At 48.0% G+C, this 15,174-nt stretch overlaps 1 pseudogene; it reads right to left on the reverse strand.

Annotated features, from left to right (window-relative positions):
- The window catches only part of LOC135532470 (pecanex-like protein 1), a 79,482-nt pseudogene that overhangs the window by 20,285 nt on the left and 44,023 nt on the right, over positions 1–15,174 (reverse strand).

The raw sequence follows: 15,174 nt of genomic DNA on the forward strand, positions 1-15,174 counted from the left end.
CAGGAGGAAGGAGAGCTATTTAGCTAGCAAGTTGAGTTTATTTTGTTTTGACTCCCTCCCGACCGACCGACCTCCCTCCCTCCCTCCCTCCCGACCTCCCTCCCTCCCTCCCGACCTCCATCCCTCCCGACCTCCATCCCTCCCGACCTCCATCCCTCCCGACCTCCATCCCTCCCGACCTCCATCCCTCCCGACCTCCATCCCTCCCGACCTCCATCCCTCCCGACCTCCATCCCTCCCGACCTCCATCCCTCCCGACCTCTGAACTCCAGTCCTCGGAGCTGGAAGGTGACCAGTCCATTGCCGATCTCCACCAGGTGAACCAGGGCGTTGAGGTAGTCAGAAGCCAGGATGAAGCAGTCTCCTGTGGTGTAGTTCCCCCAGCGGCCCAGCAGCAGGTCTCCACAGAGGCTATGTTGCAGGGAGCGCGTCAGGTGCTCATAGAATATGGAATTCAGGTTGTTGTCGTCAGAACCTGATGGAGGAAAGGAGAAATTAACTTCAAACAAGATGGGGGTGAAAAAATAATTTGCTAACTGTTTCTACAAACTCTTTTTTTTTTCAACCAAAATATATGAATCGTGAAGCAAACTGAAGGTGAGAAAATCAGCTACTGCTGATAGGAGAACTTTTGGTAATACTCTAGATTAGAGAATTATATATATTAGAGTATTAGATTAGTTTAGAGTATTATATTAGATTATTTAGAGTATATAGAATTATATATATTAGATTGAGTTTAGAGTATTATATATATATATTAGAGTATTAGATTGGAGTTTAGAGTATTATATTAGAGATTATAGATTTAGATTATAAATCAGAGAAATAGATTAGAAAATTATATTAGAGATTAGAATAATAGATTAGAGATTTAGATAAAAGTATTAGAGATTAGAGAATAGATTAGAGATTAGAGAATAGATTAGAGATTAGAGAATAGATTAGAGATTAGAGAATAGATTAGAGAATAGAGAATAGATTAGAGAATAGATTGGAGATTAGAGAATAGATTAGAGATTTAGATTAGAGTATTAGATAATAGATTAGAGATTTAGATTAGAGTATTAGATCTGAGTAATATATCAGAGATTAGAGTAATACCAGTTGTTAGATTAGACGAGAAGATCAAATTTAAATGATCGTTTTATGAAATTAAAAGTGAAATCTGAACACTCCCACTTGTCTTTTCCTACCAGCACTGACATTGTTGATGGCCACTTTTTGAAGAACATGGGCTGACTAAAACTGACCACCTAGCTATCTGAAGATGAATATACTAACTACTGTGATATGTGGTTGTCCCACCTAGCTATCTGAATATACTAACTACTGTGATATGTGGTTGTCTCACCTAGCTATCTGAATATACTAACTACTGTGATATGTGGTTGTCCCACCTAGCTATCTGAATATACTAACTACTGTGATATGTGGTTGTCCCACCTAGCTATCTGAATATACTAACTACTGTGATATGTGGTTGTCCCACCTAGCTATCTGAATATACTAACTACTGTGATATGTGGTTGTCCCACCTAGCTATCTGAATATACTAACTACTGTGATATGTGGTTGTCCCACCTAGCTATCTGAATATACTAACTACTGTGATATGTGGTTGTCTCACCTAGCTATCTGAATATACTAACTACTGTGATATGTGATTGTCTCACCTAGCTATCTGAAGATGAATGAAGTGTAAGTGCCTCTGGATAAGAGAGTCTGATAAATGACTAACATGTGATGTAAATCTGAACAGATTCCACTACCTGGGTTTCTGTCCAGTTGATAGTCGTGTGTTTGATCCACTCTCTTAGTGCTGCAATAGAGAACAGATCAACAGAAATTAACTACTACCAACACACATATGTGATTACCAACACACATCTGAATACCAACTACTGTGATAGACAGGTTGTCTCAGAGACAGACAGACAGAGACAAAGATGAGAGAAGACAAAGAGCCTCTGAGACAAGAGAGAGACAAAGAGAGAGAGATGACTAGAGATGTGACAGAGAGTAAGAGCAGACAGAGAGAGCGACAGAGAGAGCGACAGGGTTTCGACAGAGAAGCGACAGAGGGTGACAGAGAGCGCGACAGAGAGAGAGCGCGCAGACAGAGAGCGCGACAGAGCGCGACAGAGCGAGAGCGCGACAGACAGAGAGAACGAGAGAGAGAGACAGAGAGAGAGAGAGACAAAATGAGCGACAGAGAGAGCGACAGAGAGACAGACAGACAGCGACAGAGCGAGCGCGACAGAGAGAGCGCGACAGAGAGAGAGCGACAGAGAGAGAGCGACAGAGAGAGAGCGACAGAGAGAGCGACAGAGAGAGAGCGACAGAGAGAGAGCGCGACAGAGCGAGAGAACGACAGAGAGAGAGAACGACAGAGAGAGAACGAGAGAGCGACAGAGAGAGAGCGACAGAGAGAGCGACAGAGAGAGCGCGACAGAGAGAGCGACAGAGCGAGCGCGACAGAGAGAGAGCGCGACAGAGAGAGAGCGACAGAGAGAGAGCGACAGAGAGAGAGCGACAGAGAGAGAGCGACAGAGAGAGAGCGACAGAGCGAGAGAACGACAGAGAGAGAGAACGACAGAGAGAGAGAACGAGAGAGCGACAGAGAGAGCGACAGAGAGAGAGCGACAGAGAGAGAGCGACAGAGAGAGAGCGACAGAGAGAGAGCGACAGAGAGAGAGCGAGAGAACGACAGAGAGAGAGCGACAGAGAGAGAGCGACAGAGAGAGAGAGCGACAGAGAGAGAGAACGACAGAGAGAGAGAACGACAGAGAGAGCGAGAGAGAGAGAGAACGACAGAGAGCGAGAGAGAGAGAGAACGACAGAGAGAGCGAGAGAGAGAGAGAGAACGACAGAGAGAGCGAGAGAGAGAGAGAATGACAGAGAGAGCGAGAGAGAACGACAGAGAGAGCGAGAGAGAGAACGACAGAGAGAGCGAGAGAGAGAGAGAACGACAGAGAGACAGACAGAGAGAGGAATAGAAAAACAGCTAGACAGACAGACAGTGACAGACTAGTATCAGAGAGATCATTACTTGTAGTCTCTCTCCCAGAACTTGACAGGTCTGACGTAGGAGGTGATGAAGATGGCGCTGCCCAGGAAAGGGTTGAGAGGAGTGGAGAGGCCAGCTGACACTACAGCCTGAACAAACAGCATGGCGGAGTCTGGGAGAGAGTGGGGAGTCAAGGAGATTTACACACCTCACAAAGATAAATCCGAGATGCATCAAGTCCTACTCTCAGCTAAATTAACATCTATACTATATTCAGGACATGATCAACATGAAAAATAAGGTTATTCAACAGTGTGTGTGGGTATCTATTCTCAAATGATTTATAGATTTGTAGCTGTTCTGTGGAAAAGGGGGAGAAACCTGTAAAAAAACCAGGTTGTCCATTCAGACGTGAGTGAATAGTCTTGACAGTAGAGATCACGTGGGAGGTTCATCTGACCACGGTGAAAACAAAAAGGATACGAGGCACAGCGAAGGGCTGAGCGAAGGCGTGAAAGGCCGAGCCCCAGGTGATCTGCCAGGGAGCGATGTAGGTATAGATGAAACACAGCTTGTAGAACAGCTCCCAGAGCTACACAACAGGAGAGAGGAGTTATTGTTATGAGAGTTAACTTTATAGGTACGACACAGAGTATTTGATCCCCTTGCGGATTTTGTACGTCAACCTACCATTAAAATGATAGACTGATCATTTCTTTGTCAGTGGGCAAACGTACAAAATCAGCAGGGGATCAAATATTTTTCTCCCCTCACTGTATTTAACGTGAAAATACACATTGATCAACATTTCTGTAAATGCGCCATATTTAGCCAGTCATCTTATTTTCCTATGTGGGTAAGAAGAGGTCGGAAACACACTCTGGTAAGATTTTTCTATATTTTAATGCTTATATTATATCTTAAAGAACAGGGCTGTGTTTCATTCTGGCAAGACGTTTCCGTCGAACTTTCCTCGTTAACTCACCCTCCGACTAGCTCCACCCAGTTACCTGCCGTAATGCTGGTCTCTGCCCAGTTTCCTGCCGTAATGCTGGTCTCTGCCCAGTTTCCTGCCGTAATGCTGGTCTCTGCCCAGTTTCCTGCCGTAATGCTGGTCTCTGCCCAGTTTCCTGCCGTAATGCTGGTCTCTGCACAGTTTCCTGCCGTAATGCTGGTCTCTGCCCAGTTTCCTGCCGTAATGCTGGTCTCTGCCCAGTTTCCTGCAGTAATGCTGGTCTCTGCCCAGTTTCCTGCCGTAATGCTGGTCTCTGCCCAGTTTCCTGCCGTAATGCTGGTCTCTGCCCAGTTTCCTGCCGTAATGCTGGTCTCTGCCCAGTTTCCTGCCGTAATGCTGGTCTCTGCCCAGTTTCCTGCCGTAATGCTGGTCTCTGCCCAGTTTCCTGCCGTAATGCTGGTCTCTGCCCAGTTTCCTGCCGTAATGCTGGTCTCTGCCCAGTTTCCTGCCGTAATGCTGGTCTCTGCCCAGTTTCCTGCCGTAATGCTGGTCTCTGCCCAGTTTCCTGCCGTAATGCTGGTCTCTGCCCAGTTTCCTGCCGTAATGCTGGTCTCCGCCCAGTTTCCTGCCGTAATGCTGGTCTCCGCCCAGTTTCCTGCCGTAATGCTGGTCTCCGCCCAGTTTCCTGCCGTAATGCTGGTCTCCGCCCAGTTTCCTGCCGTAATGCTGGTCTCCGCCCAGTTTCCTGCCGTAATGCTGGTCTCCGCCCAGTTTCCTGCCGTAATGCTGGTCTCCGCCCAGTTTCCTGCCGTAATGCTGGTCTCCGCCCAGTTTCCTGCCGTAATGCTGGTCTCCGCCCAGTTTCCTGCAGTAATGCTGGTCTCTGCCCAGTTTCCTGCAGTAATGCTGGTCTCTACCCAGTTTCCTGCAGTAATGCTGGTCTCTACCCAGTTTCCTGCAGTAATGCTGGTCTCCACCCAGTAACCTGCAGTAATGCTCGTCTCTGCGGTACTGAACCACACTGGACCAGTGGTACTGAACCACACTGGACCAGTGGTACTGAACCACACTGGACCAGTGGTACTGAACCACACTGGACCAGTGGTACTGAACCACACTGGACCAGTGGTACTGAACCACACTGGACCAGTGGTACTGAACCAGCGTAACTGAATATATATATTCTGCTGGGCTGTTCAGTTACGATCGATAGATAGATAGATAGATATATATATCTATATATATATCTATATATATATATATATATCTATGGCCACTGAGCTTGTCTGATGCTTTAAGCACTGAGATAAAAATGAAGACACAGAAATTACTAAAGAGTGAGCCAGAGATCAATATACCCTGAGCAGAAAAAAAACAAAAACAAGTCTAACAAAATTAAAATAAACCCTGTTCCCTCCTCTTCCTCCTGCTGCTGCAGGCCTTCGCAGATTCTGCCAACCTTTTCCATTTGGAGTGCCAAGTCATCCTACCACCTCTACTGTTCCATTTGGAGTGCCAAGTCATCCTACCATTTCTACTGTTCCATTTGGAGTGCCAAGTCATCCTACCACTTCTACTTTTCCATTTGGAGTGCCAAGTCATCCTACCATCTCTACTGTTCCATTTGGAGTGCCAAGTCATCCTACCATTTCTACTGTTCCATTTGGAGTGCCATGTCATCCTACCGTTTCTACTGTTCCATTTGGAGTGCCAAGTCATCCTACCGTTTCTACTGATCCATTTGGAGTGCCAAGTCATCCTACCATTTCTACTGTTCCATTTGGAGTGCCAAGTCATCCTACCATTTCTACTGTTCCATTTGGAGTGCCAAGTCATCCTACCATTTCTACTGTTCCATTTGGAGTGCCAAGTCATCCTACCATTTCTACTGTTCCATTTGGAGTGCCAAGTCATCCTACCATCTCTACTGTTCCATTTGGAGTGCCAAGTCATCCTACCATTTCTACTGTTCCATTTGGAGTGCCAAGTCATCCTACCATTTCTACTGTTCCATTTGGAGTGCCAAGTCATCCTACCATTTCTACTGTTCCATTTGGAGTGCCAAGTCATCCTACCATTTCTACTGTTCCATTTGGAGTGCCAAGTCATCCTACCATTTCTGCTGTTCCATTTGGAGTGCCAAGTCATCCTACCATTTCTGCTGTTCCATTTGGAGTGCCAAGTCATCCTACCATTTCTGCTGTTCCATTTGGAGTGCCAAGTCATCCTACCATCTCTACTGATCTGCGTGTCAGTAATGATTTTTTTTTCCGTGGAACTGAAAACTGGAAACATTGTATCAACTATCAACTTAGTCCAGCCAAAGCTCATGCTAGAAAACTGGAAACATTGTATCAACTATCAACTTAGTCCAGCCAAAGCTCATGCTAGAAAACTGGAAACATTGTATCAACTATCAACATAGTCCAGCCAAAGCTCATGCTAGAAAACTGGAAACATTGTATCAACTATCAACTTATTCCAGCCAAAGCTCATGCTAGAAAACTGGAAACATTGTATCAACTATCAACTTAGTCCAGCCAAAGCTCATGCTAGAAAACTGGAAACATTGTATCAACTATCAACTTAGTCCAGCCAAAGCTCATGCTAGAAAACTGGAAACATTGTATCAACTATCAACTTAGTCCAGCCAAAGCTCATGCTAGAAAACTGGAAACATTGTATCAAATGTATGGCCTGTCTGGAAGGAACTAGAAACATTGTATCAACTATCAACTTAGTCCAGCCAAAGCTCATGCTAGAAAACTGGAAACATTGTATCAAATGTTCTGGGCCCTCAAGAGTTTCCTGGGCCAGACAGACACGGCTGTAGGCTATTTGGGCCAGTGAGCTCTGGACAGACAGACAGACAGACACGGCTGTAGGCTATTTGGGCCAGTGAGCTCTGGACAGACAGACAGACACGGCTGTAGGCTATTCGACCAAAGAATAAGAAGTAATCAGGTAGGCCTATTTCATGACGTTTCAGAGCATGACATCATTTCCCCCCTTTCATGCTGAGTGGTTATCGAAATGGAGAGAGCTGGAGATGGTTTTTCAAATAGGCCACGTTGGAGGAACTATTGTCACTCTCAATGGATGTAAAAAAAAACACACTTTGTTTACTTGCTGTTTGAGGCGAAGAAAATCTGACTTTGAGAAGTTCCACAGTGATGAGTTAAGACAATCAGAAATACTATCAGATCCCCAAATGGGCACATTTATAGGTCTCCATTTGCACACAGGCCTGGTAGACCAGTCCCCTACACAGGCAGACCAGTCCCCGACACAGGCAGACCAGTCCCCGACACAGGCAGACCAGTCCCAGGCAGACCAGTCCCCTACACAGGCAGACCAGTCCCAGGCAGACCAGTCCCCTACACAGGCAGACCAGTCCCCTACACAGGCAGACCAGTCCCCGACACAGGCAGACCAGTCCCCGACACAGGCAGACCAGTCCCCGACACAGGCAGACCAGTCCCCTACACAGGCAGACCAGTCCCCGACACAGGCAGACCAGTCCCCGACACAGGCAGACCAGTCCCCGACACAGGCAGACCAGTCCCCGACACAGGCAGACCAGTCCCCAGACACAGGCAGACCAGTCCCCAGACACAGGCAGACCAGTCCCCTACAGACAGGCAGACCAGTCCCCGACACAGGCAGACCAGTCCCCGACACAGGCAGACCAGTCCCCGACACAGGCAGACCAGTCCCCAGTCCCCGACACAGGCAGACCAGTCCCCGACGCAGGCAGACCAGTCCCCTACGCAGGCAGACCAGTCCCCAGACAGCAGGCAGACCAGTCCCCGACGCAGGCAGACCAGTCCCAGACGCACGGCAGACCAGTCCCCGACGCAGGCAGACCAGTCCCCAGACGCAGGCAGACCAGTCCCAGGCAGACCAGACACAGGCAGACCAGTCCCCCGACAGACAGGCAGACCAGTCACAGGCAGGCAGGCAGACCAGTCCCCGACGCAGGCAGACCAGACACAGGCAGACCAGTCCCCAGACCAGTCCCAGGCAGACCAGTCCCCAGACACAGGCAGACCAGTCCCAGACCAGTCCCAGGCAGACCAGTCCCCGACGCAGGCCCCGACGCAGGCAGAGAGGCAGACCAGTCCCCACAGGCAGACCAGTCCCCGACACAGGCAGACCACAGGCAGACCAGTCCCCGACACAGGCAGACCAGTCCCCGACACAGGCAGACCAGTCCCCGACACAGGCAGACCAGTCCCCGACACAGGCAGACCAGTCCCCGACACAGGCAGACCAGTCCCCGACACAGGCAGACCAGTCCCCTACACAGGCAGACCAGTCCCCGACACAGGCAGACCAGTCCCCGACACAGGCAGACCAGTCCCCGACACAGGCAGACCAGTCCCAGGCAGACCAGTCCCCGACACAGGCAGACCAGTCCCCGACACAGGCAGACCAGTCCCAGGCAGACCAGTCCCCGACACAGGCAGACCAGTCCCCGACACAGGCAGACCAGTCCCCGACACAGGCAGACCAGTCCCCGACCACAGGCAGACCAGTCCCCGCAGGCAGACCAGGCAGACCAGTCCCCGACCAGTCCCAGGCAGACCAGTCCCGACACAGGCAGACCAGTCCCCGACGCAGGCAGACCAGTCCCCGACACAGGCAGACCAGTCCACAGGCAGACCACAGGCAGACCAGTCCCCGACACAGGCAGACCAGTCCCAGTCCCAGGCAGACACAGCAGCAGGCAGACCAGTCCCCGACACAGGCAGACCACACAGGCAGACCAGTCCCCGACACAGGCAGACCAGTCCCCGACAGGCAGACCACAGGCAGACCAGTCCCCGACACAGGCAGACCAGTCCCCGACACAGGCAGACCAGTCCAGACCACAGGCAGACCAGTCCCCGACACAGGCAGACCAGTCCCCCGACGACCAGGCAGACCAGTCCCCGACACAGGCAGACCAGTCCCCGACACAGGCAGACCAGTCCCCGACACAGGCAGACCAGTCCCCTACACAGGCAGACCAGTCCCCGACACAGGCAGACCAGTCCCCGACACAGGCAGACCATCCCAAACATTGGATTAGACAGTAACAGCAGACAGCTGGTGACACAGGATGTGTCATCCCCGACACAATGGGTCCACTGGAGACCCAGTCCCCGACACAGGCAGACCAGTCCACAGGCAGACAGTCCTCCACAATGGTTAGTCCACTCAAGATTGACAGGAGGCCTCCAAAACTAAAAAAGACAGACAGAATCCAAATGGATGAAGTCCACTGAGACATTTCCTCACATGGATTAGTCCACTCAGACAGGCCTCCACAAGGTTTAGTCCACTGTAGACACGTGTCCCTCTACAATGGATTACTGAATGAATTAACAGCCTCCAAATGGTTTAACCAAACACTCCATTGTAGATTAGATGGATTAATCCATGGTAGACAGTAAATTTACAATGGATTGAGTGTCACTGAGACAGGCCTCCACAATGGTTTAGTCCACTCAGACAGGCCTCCACAATGGATTAGTCCACTCAGACAGGCCTCTACAATGGATTAGTCCACTGAGACAGGCCTCTACAATAGATTAGTCCACTCAGACAGGCCTCTACAATGGATTAGTCCACTGAGACAGGCCTCTACAATGGATTAGTCCACTGAGACAGGCCTCTACAATGGATTAGTCCACTGAGACAGGCCTCTACAATGGATTAGTCCACTGAGACAGGCCTCCACAATGGATTAGTCCACTGAGACAGGCCTCACAATGGATTAGTCCACTCAGACAGGCCTCTACAATGGATTAGTCCACTGAGACAGGCCTCTACAATGGATTAGTCCACTGAGACAGGCCTCCACAATGGATTAGTCCACTGAGACAGACCTACACAATGGATTAGTCCACTCAGACAGGCCTCTATAATGGATTAGTCCACTGAGACAGGCCTCTACAATGGATTAGTCCACTCAGACAGACCTACACAATAGATTAGTCCACTCAGACAGACCTACACAATAGATTAGTCCACTCAGACAGGCCTCTACAATGGATTAGTCCACTCAGACAGACCTACACAATAGATTAGTCCACTCAGACAGGCCTCTACAATGGATTAGTCCACTGAGACAGGCCTCTATAATGGATTAGTCCACAGAGACAGACCTCTATAATGGATTAGTCCACTGAGCCAGGCCTCTATAATGGATTAGTCCACTCAGACAGGCCTCTACAATGGATTAGTCCACTCAGACAGACCTACACAATAGATTAGTCCACTCAGACAGGCCTCTATAATGGATTAGTCCACTCAGACAGGCGTGAATCAGACATGTCTGCTGTACCATCGTTGTTGTTGTAAACATTAACCACTGCTCGACTAAAACAATCTCAGTCGACCAGCAGTCTAAATCTTGGTCGACCAAACAAAATCGACCAGTCGACGAAATGGGGTCAGCTCTACTTGCCCTGATAAAACATCTCCCAGGTATCAGCTCCCTTAGTTCCACTCACCTTGCTGAAAACGATGGACATGAGGAAGAGGTCTAGCAGCAGGGTCTCTGATAGGTTGCGGTAGTCGAAGGTGAAGAAGAGGACGGTGAAGAGTACTGTGATGTACTGGTAGGTGGGGCTGCTGTAGGACGAACGAAGCAGCTTCAGACCAGCCACTGTTATCATCAACGCTCCGACCCTGTAAAGGAGGGGAGGGAAATGGAGAGAGGGAAAGAGAGAAATGGAGAGAGGGAAGAGAGAGAAATGGAGAGAGGGAAAGAGAGAAATGGAGAGAGGGAAAGAGAGAAATGGAGAGAGGGAAAGAGAGAGAAATGGAGAGAGGGAAAAGAGAGAGAAATGGAGAGGGGGAAAAGAGAGAGAAATGGAGAAATGGAGAGGGGGAAAAGAGAGAGAAATGGAGAGAGGGAAAAGAGAGAGAGAAATGGAGAGAGAGAAAAGAGAGAAATGGAGAGGGGGAAAAGAGAGAGAGAAATGGAGAGAGGGAAAAGAGAGAAATGGAGAGAGGGAAAAGAGAGAAAGAAATGGAGAGAGGGAAAAGAGAGAAATGGAGAGGGGGAAAAGAGAGAGAAATGGAGAGAGGGAAAAGAGAGAAATGGAGAAATGGAAAAGAGAGAGAAATGGAGAGAGGGAAAAGAGAGAGAAATGGAGAGAGAGAAAAGAGAGAAATGGAGAGAGGGAAAAGAGAGAAATGGAGAGGGGGAAAGAGAGAAATGGAGAGAGGGAAAAGAGAGAAATGGAGAGGGGGAAAAGAGAGAGAAATGGAGAGAGGGAAAAGAGAGAGAGAAATGGAGAGAGAGAAAAGAGAGAAATGGAGAGAGGGAAAAGAGAGAAATGGAGAGGGGGAAAAGAGAGAGAAATGGAGAGAGGGAAAAGAGAGAGAGAAATGGAGAGAGAGAAAGAGAGAAATGGAGAGAGGAAAAGAGAGAAATGGAGAGGGGGAAAAGAGAGAGAAATGGAGAGAGGGAAAAGAGAGAAATGGAGAGGGGGAAAAAGAGAGAAATGGAGAGAGGGAAAAGAGAGAGAGAAATGGAGAGAGAGAAAAGAGAGAAATGGAGAGGGGGAAAAGAGAGAGAAATGGAGAGAGGGAAAAGAGAGAAATTGAGAGGGGGAAAAGAGAGAAATGGAGAGAGAGAAAAGAGAGAAATGGAGAGGGGGAAAAGAGAGAGAGAAATGGAGAGAGAGAAAAGAGAGAAATTGAGAGGGGGAAAAGAGAGAGAAATGGAGAGGGGGAAAAGAGAGAGAGAAATGGAGAGAGAGAAAAGAGAGAAATGGAGAGAGGGAAAAGAGAGAAATGGAGAGAGGGAAAAGAGAGAAATGGAGAGAGGGAAATGGAGAGAGGGAGAGAGGGAAAGAGAGAGAAATGGAGAGAGGGAAAAGAGAGAGAAATGGAGAGAGGGAAAAGAGAGAGAAATGGAGAGAGAGAAAAGAGAGAAATGGAGAGAGGGAAAAGAGAGAGAAATGGAGAGAGGGAAAAGAGAGAGAAATGGAGAGAGAGAAAAGAGAGAAATGGAGAGAGAGAAAAGAGAGAGAAATGGAGAGAGGGAAAAGAGAGAGAAATGGAGAGAGAGAAAAGAGAGAAATGGAGAGAGAGGGAAAAGAGAGACATGGAGAGAGAGGGTAAAGAGAGAAATGGAGAGAGAGGGAAAAGAGAGAAATGGAGAGAGGGAAAAGAGAGAGAGAAAAGAGAGAAATGGAGAGAGCGAAAGAGAGAAATGGAGAGAGCGAAAGAGAGAGAGAAATGGAGAGAGGGAAAGAGAGAGAGAAATGGAGAGAGGGAAAAGAGAGAAATGGAGAAATGGAGAGGGGGAAAAGAGAGAGAGAAAAGAGAGAAATGGAGAGAGAGGGAAAAGAGAGACATGGAGAGAGAGGGTAAAGAGAGAAATGGAGAGAGAGGGAAAAGAGAGAAATGGAGAGAGAGGGTAAAGAGAGAAATGGAGAGAGGGGGAAAAGAGAGAAATGGAGAGAGAGGGTAAAGAGAGAAATGGAGAGAGAGAAAAGAGAGAAATGGAGAGAGCGAAAGAGAGAAATGGAGAGAGGGAAAGAGAGAGAGAAATGGAGAGAGGGAAAAGAGAGAGAAATGGAGAGGGGAAAAGAGAGAAATGGAGAGGGAAAAGAGAGAAAGAAATGGAGAGAGGGAAGAGAGAAATGGAGAGAGGGAAAAAGAGAGAGAAAAGAGAGACATGGAGAGAGGGAAGAGAGAAATGGAGAGAGGGAAAGAGAGAAATGGAGAGAGGGAAAGAGAGAAATGGAGAGAGGGAAAAGAGAGAAATGGAGAGAGGGAAAAGAGAGAGAGAAATGGAGAGGGGGAAAAGAGAGAAATGGAGAGGGGGAAAAGAGAGAGAGAAAAGAGAGACATGGAGAGAGGGAAGAGAGAAATGGAGAGAGGGAAAGAGAGAAATGGAGAGAGGGAAAAGAGAGAAATGGAGAGAGGGAAAAGAGAGAGAGAAAAGAGAGACATGGAGAGAGGGAAGAGAGAAATGGAGAGAGGGAAAGAGAGAAATGGAGAGAGGGAAAAGAGAGAAATGGAGAGAGGGAAAAGAGAAATGGAGAGAGGGAAAAGAGAGAGAGAAATGGAGAGGGGGAAAAGAGAGAAATGGAGAGAGGGAAAAGAGAGAGAGAAATGGAGAGGGGGAAAAGAGAGAAATGGAGAGGGGGAAAAGAGAGAAATGGAGAGAGGGAAAAGAGAGAAATGGAGAGGGAAAAGAGAAATGGAGAAATGGAGAGGGGGAAAAGAGAGAAATGGAGAGAGGGAAAAGCGAGAAATGGAGAGGGGGAAAAGAGAGAGAGAAATGGAGAGGGGGAAAAGAGAGAAATGGAGAGGGGGAAAGAGAGAAATGGAGAGGGGGAAAGAGAGAAATGGAGAGGGGGAAAAGAGAGAAATGGGAGAGGGAAAAGAGAGAAATGGAGAGAGGGAAAAGAAGAGAGAAATGGAGAGAGGGAAAAAGAGAGAGAAATGGAGAGGGGGAAAAGAGAGAGAGAAATGGAGAGGGGGAAAAGAGAGAGAGAGAAATGGAGAGGGGGAAAAGAGAGAAATGGAGAGGGGGAAAAGAGAGAAAAAGGGGGAAATGGAGAGAGAGAAATGGAGAGAGGGAAAAGGAGAGAGGGAAAGAGAGAAATGGAGAGGGAAGAGAGAAATGGAGAGAGGGAAAGAGAGAAATGGGAGAGGGAAAGAGAGAAATGGAGAGAGGGAAAGAGAGAAATGGAGAGAGGGAAAGAGAGAAATGGAGAGAGGGAAGAGAGAGAAATGGAGAGAGGGAAGAGAGAGAAATGGAGAGGGGGAAAAGAGAGAAATGGAGAGGGGGAAAAGAGAGAAATGGAGAGGGGGAAAGAGAGAAATGGAGAGAGGGAAAGAGAGAAATGGAGAGAGGGAAAGAGAGAAATGGAGAGAGGGAAAGAGAGAAATGGAGAGAGGGAAAGAGAGAAATGGAGAGAGGGAAAGAGAGAAATGGAGAGAGGGAAAGAGAGAAATGGAGAGAGGGAAAGAGAGAAATGGGAGAGGGGAGAGAAATGGAGAGAGGGAAAGAGAGAAATGGAGAGAGGGAAAGAGAGAAATGGAGAGAGAAAGAGGAAATGGAGAGAAGAGAGAAATGGAGAGGGGAAAAGAGAAATGGAGAGAGGGAAAGAGAGAAATGGGAGAGGGAAAGAGAGAAATGGAGAGAGAGAAATGGAGGGAAAGAGAGAAATGGAGAGAGGAAATTGAGAGAGGGAAAGAGAGAAATGGAGAGAGGGAAAAAAGAGAGAAATGGAGAGAGGGAAGAAAGAGAGAGGAAAGAGAGAAATGGAGAGAGGGAAAGAGAGAAATGGAGAGAGGGAAATGGAGAGAGAAATGGAGAGAGGGAAATGGAGAGAAATGGAGAGAGAGGGAAATGGAGAGAGAGAAATGGAGAGAGGAAAGGAGAGGGAAAGAGAGAAATGGAGAGAGGGAAAAGAGAGAAATGGAGAGAGGGAAAGAGAGAAATGGAGAGAGGGAAAAAGAGAGAAATGGAGAGAGGGAAGAGAGAAATGGAGAGAGGGAAAGAGAGAAATGAAATGGAGAGAGGGAAGGAAATGGAAGAGAGAGAAATGGAGAGAGGGAAATGGAGAGAGGGAAAGAGAAATGGAGAGAGGGAAAGAGAGAAATGGAGAGAGGGAAGGAAAAAGAGAGAAATGGAGAGAGAAAGAGGAAATGGAGAGAGAGGGAAATGGAGAGAGGGAAAGAGAGAAATGGAGAGAGGGAAATGGAGAAATGGAGAAAAGAGAGAGGGAGAGAGAAATGGAGAGAGGGGAGAGAGAAATGGAGAGGAAAGAGAGAGAAATGGAGAGAGAGAAATGGAGAGAGGGAAAGAGAGAAATGGAGAGAGGGAAAGAGAGAGAAATGGAGAGGGAAAAGAGAGAGAAATGGAGAGAGAGAAAAGAGAGAAATGGAGAGAGAGAGAAAAGAGAGAGAAATGGAGAGAGGGAAAAGAGAGAGAAATGGAGAGAGGGAAAAGAGAGAAATGGAGAGAGAGGGAAAAGAGAGAAATGGAGAGGGAAAGAGGGAAATGGAGAAAGAGAGAAATGGAGAGAGAGGGAAAAGAGAGAAATGGAGAGAGGGAAATGGAGAGAGAGAAAAGAGAGAAATGGAGAAGGGAAAAGAGAAATGGAGAGAGAGAAATGGAGAGCGAAAAGAGAGAAATGGAGAGAGGGAAAGAGAGAGAGAAATGGAGAGAGGGAAAAGAGAGAGAAATGGA

The sequence above is a fragment of the Oncorhynchus masou genome, unplaced genomic scaffold (genome assembly GCF_036934945.1).
Source record: "Oncorhynchus masou masou isolate Uvic2021 unplaced genomic scaffold, UVic_Omas_1.1 unplaced_scaffold_1871, whole genome shotgun sequence".
NCBI lineage: Eukaryota > Metazoa > Chordata > Actinopteri > Salmoniformes > Salmonidae > Oncorhynchus > Oncorhynchus masou.